The following is a 12,669-nucleotide window of genomic DNA, read 5'->3' as shown; positions in this document are numbered from 1 at the left end:
ATGTTGACGTCTTCGACTGGACGGACCTACACAGTGTGCCTGTGTCTGTGCAAGCGATACAGGAGGCGGAGGGGGGGGGGGGGGGGGGGCAGGTTTCAAGATTTTAGGAAACAAATCCAAAAAAAATACACAAGGCCATTGTTTGTGGTGGAGCAGTTAAGAAACACGGCAGGTATAAAAAGTAGAGGTCGGACTGAAATTATGATGTTAAACAACATGGCCGGGCTCCTAAACAGGTTCAACTCTCCTTCAGACCCACTGCAGAGTCCTTACCGCCCTCGTGCATTTAGCTACTGTAATCAACTCAAAATCTAAATAAATTAAAATTATGGTACACCCTGTCCACCTCGCCCGACAACCTCGAATGGCTTTCTCCATGCTCGAGTGAGTGAGTGAGTGAGTGAGTGAGTGAGTGAGTGAGTGAGTGAGTGAGTGAGTGAGTGAGTGAGTGAGTGAGTGAGTGAGTGAGTGAGTGAGTGAGTGAGTGAGAGGGAGAGCGCTAGCTAGCTAGCTAGCTCTCTGGAGCCAAAGACCTCACCCCTGCACATACAAATGAACACTTTCCTTTGAGCTGCGTTATGCCACCGAAGACGAAGGCTGTCAGTAGCGAACAGCCCTCTACAGTACAGACGTCCGCCTTGTTGCGTTATTCACGCTTGCGTGTGTGTGCTCCTGTTCTTATGTGAGGCGGAAAATGGAAACAAAACGCTGAATGGTAGGTTCACTCCTGCCCCCGTCCCCTCCTCCACAGACACGAGGCCACACCCCGGGAGTGACGGCCGGGAGCACGGCTGAATCCGAGGGGCCTTGTTCAAAAGCGCAGGCGGCGTGGCTCACGAGCCCCGCCATAGGATGCCGTCACCGAGGTGCGCGGTTACATGTGACGTGTGCGGAGGGGAAACGCGACGCCGGCCGCGGCCAGACACACGTCTGAACGATGACGAGACGAATCGCGAGGCCCGAGACGCACACATCAACCCGCGTGTGGTCGACACGTGACTCATTTAACTCAGACTGTGTGTATGCAGATTTATCCTACATACATGTTTATATAAAGAGAGAGGCATAGAGGGACAGAGTCAGAAAGAGGGAGAGAGACACACACAGGTGAGCAGGGTTACCAAGTGCACACAGTGGCAGGCAGCCAGGGGCAGCTGTTAGGTCAGGTTTCACAGCGAGGGAGCGAGGGAGGGAGGGAGGGAGGGAGGGAGGGAGGGAGGGAGGGAGGGATGGGTTTGGAGCAAGAGAACATGCAGTGGGCCTCGGGTTAAGTCAGTTAAACCACAACAGAGACGTTTTGGATCTCTGAAAGAACCGGGGGAACCGACTGATTAGTTCATGTAAATATAGATCTAATCTACCTATCGTCACACACACAAATATACGCCCACGTCAACAAACTGCATAGGGAACAAAGGTGGTGTGTCCTTGACAGAGTAACGCTCATGTGATTTTATGAATAAGCTTAGTGTAAAGGCTCATGGGGAACCGAAAACGAGAACGACAGTCTTGTCGAGCTCCTCCGTCTTTAAGACACCAAAGCCACTGTTACATGCGCCCCATCAAAAAATGGACTCAAACCCTTTTTTATTTTTTATTCAAAGAAAAATCAAACCACTGATGTCTTGATGCCTGCGGGCCCTCTGAGGTTTGGTGTCAGCAGTGTGTTCCGGGTGCAGATGTGTTACGTTGTTAACACTGGTGTTAGTCAGCACTCTTTGTAAAGCTCACTGTCTGACACAGAGACGACTGTGAGGGTCCCCACAATGCAGTGTGTGTCAATCTACATGAGTTTGCCTGTGTGAACATAAGTTTGCCCGTGTGTGTCCGTATGTGTACATGGGTGTGTGTCCGTGTTTGTACATGTATGTGTACTTAGACGTGCGTGTGTGTGTAATTGACTAAGCTTGGCAGACATAATGGGTCTGTGTGTGTGTGTGTGCGTGTGTGCATGGCTGTCTGTGTGCGTGCGTGGGGGGGAAGAGGAGGGGCTCATTGGAGGAGGAGGAGGAGGGGGAGGGGGGGAGGAGGGGGGGGGCGGGGGGAAGGTTAAACTCGGTCTCCGCCACCATGCTAAAAATAACGCTTGAACACATAAAACCGCACAATGAAACGGGCCAGATTCAGAACGAGGTTCTGAACCCTCTGACCCGCCCGTGAAGCCTGGCCAGAAGGAGCCAGCATTGCGGGGGCGTCCGCAGTATCCCACCAGTACCCCACCCCCCCACTGGGAGCTCCGGCACGGCTGCTGTGTCGCTATATTCTCCATTCAGCAGGATCAGAAAATGCTCTCCATGAACGCTCGTGTGAAGCACCACGCGGTATTATGCAACTCTGTGAAAGTACGCACTTCCATCTGCCGGCCAATGGAAGGGGGGTGAAGTCACTGAGATGAAGACACTCGGTCGGGAACGCCCACCGAGTCTGAGAGCAAATGAACACGGCGAGGTGCTGGGACCCGAGTGACCACTGAAGTAACAGTGCGGTTACAAGAGGCGAAGGATACGTCTAAATCAATAAGAAAGCTGTCACAATAAGTGATGACGATGAGGATTATGGTGAAATCCAGAAATCCCCTTCCTACCACTCATGGATCACAAGACAAGCGTGGTGCCGGCAACACCGGGAAGGGACAGAATCAACAGGCGTAGTCCGATTTATCGAAACCCGCCAAATAGAGCAGCCAGTTGTATACAGTACGTTTACTAGGAACATCTACACGCAGATTCAAGTAGCAGTTTGAACTTCCAGTTTTTATTTTCACACTGACGGCATGGTTCCCAAAGTGTCGAGTCAGAATACTTGCGTAGAATGACCTTTCAACCGATACATTTGCAGAAGCGCTTTGGTAGGGAGTTGGTATTGGCGTCATTTGTGCTGTGGCTAGGAATACGAGCAGCAAGTCAATCTGGTGTCGGCTATGAAGGAAGTGCAGGTTAATAGGCGGGCAATTTACACAACTTAAAAAAAGCACAAGTAGGCTTTCATTCCAACGACATTCCCATATGAATATCTACACTTTTCTGTATAAATAAATGATGACGTGCAACTGTGTAGGATGTAAGGCTTGACAAGTGTGCGTGGTTGTGGGGACAACACACACAGGCACAAACACACACACACACACACACACACACTTCTGTGTGTTCATGTCGACACTCAACAGGAAGCGATGACGCCAGAGAGGAAGTGAGTGGCAACATACCCTTCAGATGGAACGGGAAAAAATTCTGAAGAAACTCATTCATAAAAAAAAGGATTTGTCTTCAGAGGCACAAGATTAATTTGGTCATGATTTTTTATCAAGAAAATATAAATTTTGCTAAAAGAATTGTTGGCTGAATTGGGAAAGCTAAATAGACAAATAGTAATGAAGTTGTCGTCTACGTCGATTTGTTTTCTTTGTGTTTGCCGAGACTCAGATCTTATCTCTCCAGAGTCCTCCTTGACCATCTAGACAAAGATATGAAGGACAACCTTGTCTAATGCCACTAGAACACCTGCCATAACCACACACTGGGACTCCATCTGGCACCCAGCACATTGAAAGCCAAATGTATTTGTAATTTATCGTGACAGTATAAATGTTGTTTTTTGCAGCAGAAACATCAGTCACACAGCGTCTCATATTTATAGACGGTTTTTCGACAAAAAACGGAGTACACCTGTGCTGCAGCCTGCCACCCACACCTGATCCAATCACTGTGGGCGATGACATCATAGCTAATTCATCAACTCATCACACAAGAGGGGGGGGGGGGGAATGTACGTCTTATGACATCATCAAGCTTGGGCAAAAGGACGGCCTAAGGACGATGGCGGAGTTGCCAGGAAGGGTCAACGGTGGGATGGGGGGGTTGGGTCTATTATCCCATCCCTTCTCAGGCAGGCCGTCGTTTGCTTTCCCTGCTCCGGCGTGATTATTGCAACACTGCCTGCTAATGGGATGAGAGATGCTACAGAGTCTGTGAGTGAGAGCTACACTGAGCGCTGGCTGTTTCCTAATTGGATCTGCAGAAAAACAACATACATTGACATTTAGGGCATTTAGCAGAGGCTTTTATCCGAAGCGACTTATAATAAGTACATTTGTCAGAAGAAGGTGAAATAGTATATCGCTGTCAGTACAGTAAGGATGATCATAGAACCAAGCGCCAACACACTACACAACTAAGTACTATAACTAAGTTTATACCATGGTCTGGGGGAATACTCGATTCTGATTGGCTGCAGGGTGTGCATTAACCCTTGATATACAGACACCTGCTTAGTAGTTCCAGTCAAATTGTCTGTCTGTTCAGTCTTCAAAACGACAGCTGGTAAATTGTGAAAGATGCATTAAACTCAGAAAACCCAGTATTATGCTACAGAACCTATAGTATCTGTGGTATAAAGGCTGGGACGAATTTCAAATTATAAATATGTACAATGCATAATGTTAGCTCTCATAGCTCATAGCTGAGCGGACTAGAATACCTCCCGTAGCCAAGTCGTAGCTAAGGTCCGTCCTATTTACTGGAGGAGTGAACAACGTTTCCGTTGCATAAGAACCTTACGGGAGGGTAATGATTGTTCCAGGTATTTGTCCAACCCTCAGCAAAGTATATCCAAAAATAAAAAACTTTATATTTGGATTGTAAAATGCATGAAAATATAAACAAATGGTCTTAATTTATTTTGTTTGGCAAGTGACCATGGTATAAGCGGGAATATGCCCTTCGAGGTGTCCATTATCAGGAATTAATGGACTTTGCGGAGAACTTCTAACACCTCTGCGTCGTCCATTAATTCCTGATAATGGACACCTCGTTGGGCATTATCCCTTACACAACATACAATAAGTGAGTACATTAAGTGCCAGGACCTACAACATACATAAGTAGGAGGGGCAGGGGGGGGGGGGGGGGGGGGGGTGCTTCGCAGAGTCTAGGTGAACTCTGAGCAGCTGAGATGCAGTCTCGAAGTGTTTGTTTGGTTGAATCTGTGCCTTCTGGGAAACATCTTGGGGTGTGTGTGAGAACGGCCAACGCTCGCAGCGCGGCCTTGCCGTGAAAACACGGATGACCAAACAGCCATCAGCGTCTCCATTTCACAACCTTAAAATAAGTGATGGAAAAGGGAAGTGTCAGCTAATGACTCCGGAACGAGGCGCGCTGAAGGTATAGTACCTCCAGCCCCGTCGCTGTAATACAACACCAACCCAGCCCCGCCAGGCGCATTGGCACCTGCTAGGGGGAGCCGGGGGCCCCCGGGCCCCACGCGTTGAGGGCTGTCCCACGTGTGGAGTTTGGGGGGGTGAAAATGGTCAGAGAGTAAAACACGTTAATGTGTACAAACACACTCGGCAAATAAACATGGTTAGAAATCCCTTCCTCCCTGTGTGTGACTGTGTGTGTGTGTGTGTGTGTGTGTGTGTGTGTGTGTGTGTGTGTGTGTGTGTGTGTGTGTGTGTGTGTGTGTGTGTGTGTGTGTGTGTGTGTGTGTGAGAGAGATAACAATAGAGTCATATGAGACACATCAATATTTACAAGCGGTGCAAATGGAAGGGGGGGGGCTGGGGATGGGGGGGGGGGGGCTGGGGATGGGGGGGGGGGGGGGATGGGGGGGGGGGGGGGGGGAGAGATGGATGTGCATACAACAGGATGAGAGTCTAGAGCCTCGGCATCCGTCCCGTTGGCTTATGTAACAGCTAGGTGTGTCGCCGGAGATCGGCTTTCTCTTCATGAATAGATAAATGCTAAAAGAAAAGTAGCAAAAGGCTGGATATAACACAGAGTGAGACCACAATTTCCGATCTGGTATCAATCCAGTACATTTCGTCTTCTCTTATTTGCATCAAAGACAGCAGTTATTATAATGCTCCTCCAAATAAATTTGCGAAATCCAAAAATAAAGCATGCATAGCTGTTGAACCATGCGCCGATTGTCTGGCCAGGGTGATTATAGACATTTAGTTATGACAAACTTGTGCCACATGGATAACGGGCGTCTGAGTTCAATTTATTTACGTGGACTGCTTAGACTGTGACTGTGTGTGTGTGTGTGTGTGTGTGTGTGTGTGTGTGTGTGTGTGTGTGTGTGTGTGTGTGTGTGTGTGTGTGTGTGTGTGTGTGTGTGTGTGTGTGTGAGACATACTTGTGCAAGTCAATAGCGCAAGTGTGATGTTTCGCTGATCCCCAATAATTTTACACTTGGGAGCGAAGGATAAAAGGACAAGCGCACACTGCACTCACTGCAGTCACAACACACACTGCTGCTTGGCCCAGAGGACCTTGGTTAAGACTGAGATTGTGTGACATTTTCCTAACACACTCAGAGAGAAGACAAACAGATGTGTGAGTGAGTGTGGAGTGTGAGTGAGTGTGGAGTGTGTGTGGAGTGACAGACAGACAGACAGACAGACAGACAGACAGACAGACAGACAGACAGACAGACAGTGTGAAGGGGGATGAGGGAGGGGGTGATCAGAGAGAGAAAGAAGGCGAGGAGACAGGAGAAAGGAGCGATGCGGAGACGGAGGTCGAGAAACACACAGTGTTGGTTTACAGCAATACTGTAGCCCAACAAAAGATTCAGGAGGAAAGGTTGTGCTGGTAGAGAGCAGCAGAGAGTGGAGGAGCGAAGGAAAGAGAACGCAGAGATAAAGACACACAGAGCGGTGTAATGAAAGCACATAAGAGAACACAAGCAACAGGGAAGGATAGTAAGCAAAGCGATGGGTTGTGGTGGGTGGGCCGCGTCCACAATGCGCTTCTGTTTTTAGCAAGTGCCGGTCTCTGTGTGCATGTGTGAGAGAGAGAGGGAAACTGAGTGGTGGAGAAAGAAAGCAAGAGAGAGAGAAAGGACAGCAGGAGAGAGAGAGAGGGGGAAGGAGGTCAGAAGGGGTGAACGGGGACAAGGCTGATACAAGGGTTGCGTTTGTGAAGGGCACGGGACTGTCCCCAAAACACACACACACACACACACACACACACACACACACACACACACACACACACACACACACACACACACACACACACACACACACACACACACACACACACACACACACACACACACACACACACACACACACACACACAGCCAATTGAAAACCAGCAAAACATTGGGCTTGTGGGGGGTGGACAATATAAACTTTTTCAAACCGTTCAAACCGCTCTCCAAAACGTGATGGTTTACGGTTCAACCGTAAACCAATAAACTATTTTGTGCCAGGGTCCTAATCCTATACCATCCATCTCCAATGCCTCATGAGTGGATTCACCGTCTTCTGCCACTTGGTGGAAGCAATCGTCTGCAAATCACTTTTTACCCCAATTCTTGTTCGAACATAATAATAAACCCATTAAACAAATCAATCATATGGCTTCTTTGGGATATATAATAGTGATTAACTATGGCCTTCACTAACTTGCTATTAATAATAGTGTGATGGTAGGCTAGGCTAGGCCAATAATCGAGATTAATCTAATATCAATTTCGATTTCGATTTTAGCATCAAACGATTACAAAACTAATATAATCGAGTTCGATATTTTTTTTTATTTTTTTTATTTAGAACAGCTGGATACATTATCTGTACATTATTTTGGATTTGAACATTTTCTTTCTGACCATTTTGTGTTTTTTTTTTAAGGCGAAATTAAAGAGTTCTCAGCTACTAAGTGTTTTTAGGAGAGACATGCTGAATAATTACATCATGTTTCAAACTCAGAAATAATCGTTTGAATAATCGTGATTTCAATATTGACCAAAATAATCGGGATTATGATTTTTTCCATAATCAAGCAGCCTTATGGCATTATTAAAGCAGCACTATATATTTGTCAGTTATGTCAAACGCTGTGATTCTGACAAGCAGTCTCACAGGGAGGTTGCGTCACGTCGCCTGCCAGCTTGAGAACAGCAACAGCATCTTATTTCATGTTTATTTTTTTCTTATTCTGCATTTATGTCGGCATAGTGGGAGACATCATTTCAATTTACAAATTCACGGAAATGTACCGGTACTAATCCTCCCTGCTCTTTAAGGTCGTGGAGTACGAAATCCGCAGGCACTACTTTTTAAAAAATATTTAAAGTAGAAATATGATGGTGTTTTCCCAACAAGTAAACATAGTATATGAGTTCCAGAAAACATGTTTTTGAAGTTGTTTGCTGGAAATAGCTTTTAGGAAAAAAAATCTTGCCTGCTCTCTGGTACTTCCACAACAAGTAAAGACTAGTAGTGGGAGTTATCCCGGCCATGGTTGAGAAGAATTGGGGGAAAGGAACTTTGGCTTTGACTCTGAAGTCCATATTGAACCGCGACATGGAGGAGAAAGGGATTGTACTCATGGAGCTGAGCTGCCCCCGCTGGATCTGCCGGGCTGCCGCCAGAGCTTCAGCGGCAGTCCGGCAGCTCCGGCGGGGGAGCGTCGGCAGCAGTCCGGCAGCTCCGCCAGACACCCTGCCAGGCAGTCACATGGCAAACTGACAAATTAGACATCTATTTTTGTATGAAATCTCCCTGCTGGTGAAATGCGCGAACATCTCTGCCCAGCGCTCGTCCGCTGGTCCACAAAATCGTATCTGTTCTCTGATTGGAGGGGATGGGGAAGTGGGTGGTAATATTCAAATGTGCCCCCTTCCTACGTAGGAGGGGGCGCCGAGCTCGTTCGGTAACTGTAGGCGGGGTGCTTTAAGAAATGCATATCTCACTCAAAAAATGATGCACAGACAGACTTAATTAAAGTTTGTATGAGTGTGGGAGCACCAGAGACCCAAAACAACACCCAAAATCCCTGGAAAAGTGTTGTTTTCATAATATGTCCCCTTTAAAAACCTTTTCTCACATTTCATCCATAGAGCCATTAAGGCTTAGATTTTTTGGGAGAATGGTAAAAACAGGGAATTCGATCTGGCAGTTAATAGTGTATTTTAAGTAAGCAAAAATGAATTTAATGTATGCAAAGATCATTCATCAATTCAGCACAACATGCTGAATGCATGTTGCGTGTGTACATTTTACAATTGTTTTTAACTAGCTCACTCACGGTGATAGCGCTAGCTGCCATTTTAGTGGCTTCAATAGCAAAGGCTTGTGCCTCTGTGCCCAAGCCCATCCCACTGATTGGCTGACGTCGGATCAAATTCTCTAGCCTCAAGGACGGCGGTCACGGGTGTAGAGTAAGCACGACCCCCGATCCGTGGCAGTGAGACAACTACAACTCAATTTGACACAACTACGATAAACTGTTCCCTCAGAAAAATCACACAACCCTACATGCCGCACACAGCCAATGTAAGGCAGTAAAATGGCGGTCACATGATGGATTGTATGGCTATTTCAGTGAGCGATCCACAGTTCCAGGCAGCACATTATCCCCTCTGGCAACTTAACATTAACAGATACATGACCACGGTCGGCACACTGAGACAAGCCAGCCCATTAGTTAAACATACACATTGTTCCTCCCTGTTTACTAGGAAAAACCATCATCAAATGAATGCATGACAAAGCTCACAGTTATTTGTATTCCTGCGATGTTTGATGGCCCTTGAACCCAACAGTACTCATCCACAGTCGCTACGGACACTCGTTTCTTCAATGAAACGCATCTTCTATTTTTGAGTCCTTTGCACTGGATTATTATTCAAAGCGGGCACACACACACACACACACACACACACACACACACACACACACACACACACACACACACACACACACACACACACACACACACACACACACACACACACACACACACACAAAGTACTGGCCTTTGTTGTTGTCTCTGTGAAACAGGAAATTAAGTCAGTCAGTTTGTCATCCAGGCTTATTTGGCTGCTGGCTGTTTTGAAACCCCTTATCTAGGTCTCGAAAACATAACCCAAAAACCACTAAGTCTGACAATACTTGGTGGAAATACATTTACGATTGTGGCAAAACACCAAAACAAAGTGGATTCAAACTGCCTAAAACAAAAGTCTAAGAACAGGTGCACTGCATTTCAAGACAAATGCTTATTTTAACCAGAACCTCTCCTACCTCTAAAGTCTTCATGAGCTGCTTACATAGAGTTTCATCTTTTTAACTGAGGCCTTGTTCTTATTTCAGATGCATGCCCTACCTTTCTTAACCCAAATAAGGTGAATGAAATGCAATAGCTTGCATTTTAGTTTGAATCCACTGCCCCCATTTAAGTACCGTCTTCCTGAACAACTCGGCCCTGGTCCTTCCAAAATAGATGCAAACCAACCCTCAATAAGCTAAATTAGGAAATAAAAACACACGGCTGTCAGAATGCCTCGGCAGCCTCTCATTACCTCTTGGAATGGCAAAAAAGACACCGAGAAACGGAGGAGAAATAACCCATCTCCCCGGGTAGCGCCATGTTGGCATCCAAACAGGCACACGGCCTCCCGAGCACACACAGCCCACCCACACACAGCTGAGTGTTCCTCCACTTCAGTCCCCCCACCGCAGCCTTTAGAATCTCCAAACACACACACACACACACACACACACACACACACACATCTGAAGCCTGGCCAGGTAAATGACAAGCTCGCGTCCGCCTCCGCTCCTGTTATCCGTCCCCTTGACTGGCTGTGTGCTCTGCTCACCGTCACACACGGCTGCCTGCTGGAGACCCCGGTCCCCCGCTAAGACGGGGCTGAAGCACCCCTGCCCCCCCCTTAAGACTGGGCTGGAAAGCCCCCCCCGTCCCCCAGCTAAGACTGGGCTGGAGACCCCCCGTCCCCCGTCCCCCCGCTAAGACTAGGCTGTAGCATCCCCATTCCCCCGCTAAGAATGGGCTGTAGTGCACGCACAGAAAACATGCTATAGCCAGAATAAGCTAACGTACGTTTAAAAAGACATCGTTTCTGGGTGGGGGTGTATGGCGATGTGATGCCCCCCTGTCCCACAGTTCCAACTAGCCTTACTATGGAGCACTAGTAGCAGGGTGTGTGGGTCGTTGGCACTCTGGAGAACACCCGTCAAAGAATAGACCCAAGGGCAGGGCTTCCTAGGATTGTGTGAGTGGTTACAACACCGCCGCTGTAGTTCAGCCAGTTTCAGCACAATTTTTCCAAGAAAAAGGAAAAAAAACAAAACAGAAACCTTCAAGGAATGATGAACGGGAAATGGGGTAGATGCTGCTGCTCAGTGTGCGCCAGTATTACAAAGCGATGAAAAATCTCCCGTATTGGATTTACGATAATGGAAGAAACTAGAAAGAGCGGAAGAAAAAGGGAAATGGTAAAGAAAGTGCTGGTGGCTCATTGCGGACAGCGATAATTGGATCAGGCTATTTTCCACATCGGAGTAGGCGGATGAGCAAGAGATTCAGCGAGGGAGACAGTGAGATTTAAATGAAGAGAGGGAGGGGAAGCGAGAAAGAAAGAGAGGTGGGGGGCTGGTGGTACAATGTGTGTTCATTATTGGTGATTACCGGCCTCCCAGTATTTGTTGACAGCCGTTGCCATGTCAATAGATGTGACAACTGCACCTGTGCTGCTGGAAGCATTCGTTTGGCCGTCGGATGCAGCGATTAGGTGCCGAGGAACCAGACACAGAACATTGTGCTCAGTGGCACGATATAATCCACAACCCAAAGGGCTGACTGTTGTTGGGTTTCAATTGAAAGATATGCTTCTCTTAAAATCATTCATTCAGGTTCTCCCTGACTAGCTTCCATTCACTCCACGTCAATTCTGTTACATGACGACGTACAAGTCCAGTTTCACCTGGAGGAATGCGACTTGATTCTTCAGGATCTCATTGGCCGATGTGAAAGTGACCGCATAGCTGGCCGACTGGGTGTCAACCCGTTGCAGAGAGAGATTTATGTGGAGGTTATGAAAACATGTTTGAATTGCTCAAGAGCTCAGGCCTGCCAGAGCCAGAATGAGGACGTTTCTAACATCAGATAATAACTGATTTGTGCATTTTGGCCGACTAACATGCATGCATACCTACTTGGGTAAATAATATGGCTGTGCAAATGAGCCACTAAGGTCAAGACGTCAATCACAATTTCATGGAGACTTTGACATCAAGGCAGAAATGTGCCAGCTCGCCCGAGTCAAACTCCTCTGTGCTTATTTGGTCTAGCTATCCCATCTCCAACACCCAGCATTCCTGTCCTCCTCGCACACGGCAGAAAGTCCTACCTGCAATCTTCTGGAGGCCGCTACTTCCTGTTTGTGGGGTGCTTGCTGGGGGCATCTGGAGAGCTACTGGGAGACTGCATCTGGGGATGGGGGAGAGAGAGAGAGAGAGAACAATGATTTCACAGGTTAGGGGAGACAACGATAACACGGCAGGTGTGTGAGACTAAGCCCTCTTGCGGTCTGCATCCGTTGAAGGACGGATCCCATGGACTTTGAATGGGGCAGAGCCGCAATGCATTGTGGATCCATCCGTTCCGTTGGATCCGTCGGCTCCGTCAAGAAAGTTGAAACATTTTCAGGAAAAATGTGCAGGCAGCGATGGATCCGTCATCCAATCAGATCACGCATGCTCGGCCTTGGCTGACGTATGCCTCTGCAAAGACTACTCCCCCATCCGTCAGCCACGCCGGTGTAAGGGCTTGTTCACACTACCTCCGTCCGTCGATGGATCTCATCGACTTTTCATGGGGCATTGCTAAATGCAATGTTGGTCCATCCGTCCAT

At 47.5% G+C, this 12,669-nt stretch overlaps 1 protein-coding gene across 1 annotated transcript in view; it reads right to left on the bottom strand.

Moving 5' to 3' along the window:
- pik3cb (phosphatidylinositol-4,5-bisphosphate 3-kinase, catalytic subunit beta) overlaps positions 1-12,294 on the bottom strand; it is a 40,784-nt gene extending 28,490 nt beyond the window's left edge. Inside the window, exon 1 of the mRNA XM_060075980.1 lies at positions 12,166-12,294. The gene's annotated coding sequence lies outside the window, so the exon portion shown is untranslated. The remainder of the gene's footprint in view (positions 1-12,165) is intronic.
- Between the last annotated feature and the right edge of the window lie 375 nt (positions 12,295-12,669).

This window comes from Gadus macrocephalus, chromosome 16, assembly GCF_031168955.1.
Source record: "Gadus macrocephalus chromosome 16, ASM3116895v1".
Classification (NCBI taxonomy): Eukaryota; Metazoa; Chordata; class Actinopteri; order Gadiformes; family Gadidae; genus Gadus; species Gadus macrocephalus.
The sequence above is the reverse complement of the archived record's forward strand: the minus strand, read 5'-3'. Positions and strand labels throughout refer to the sequence as shown.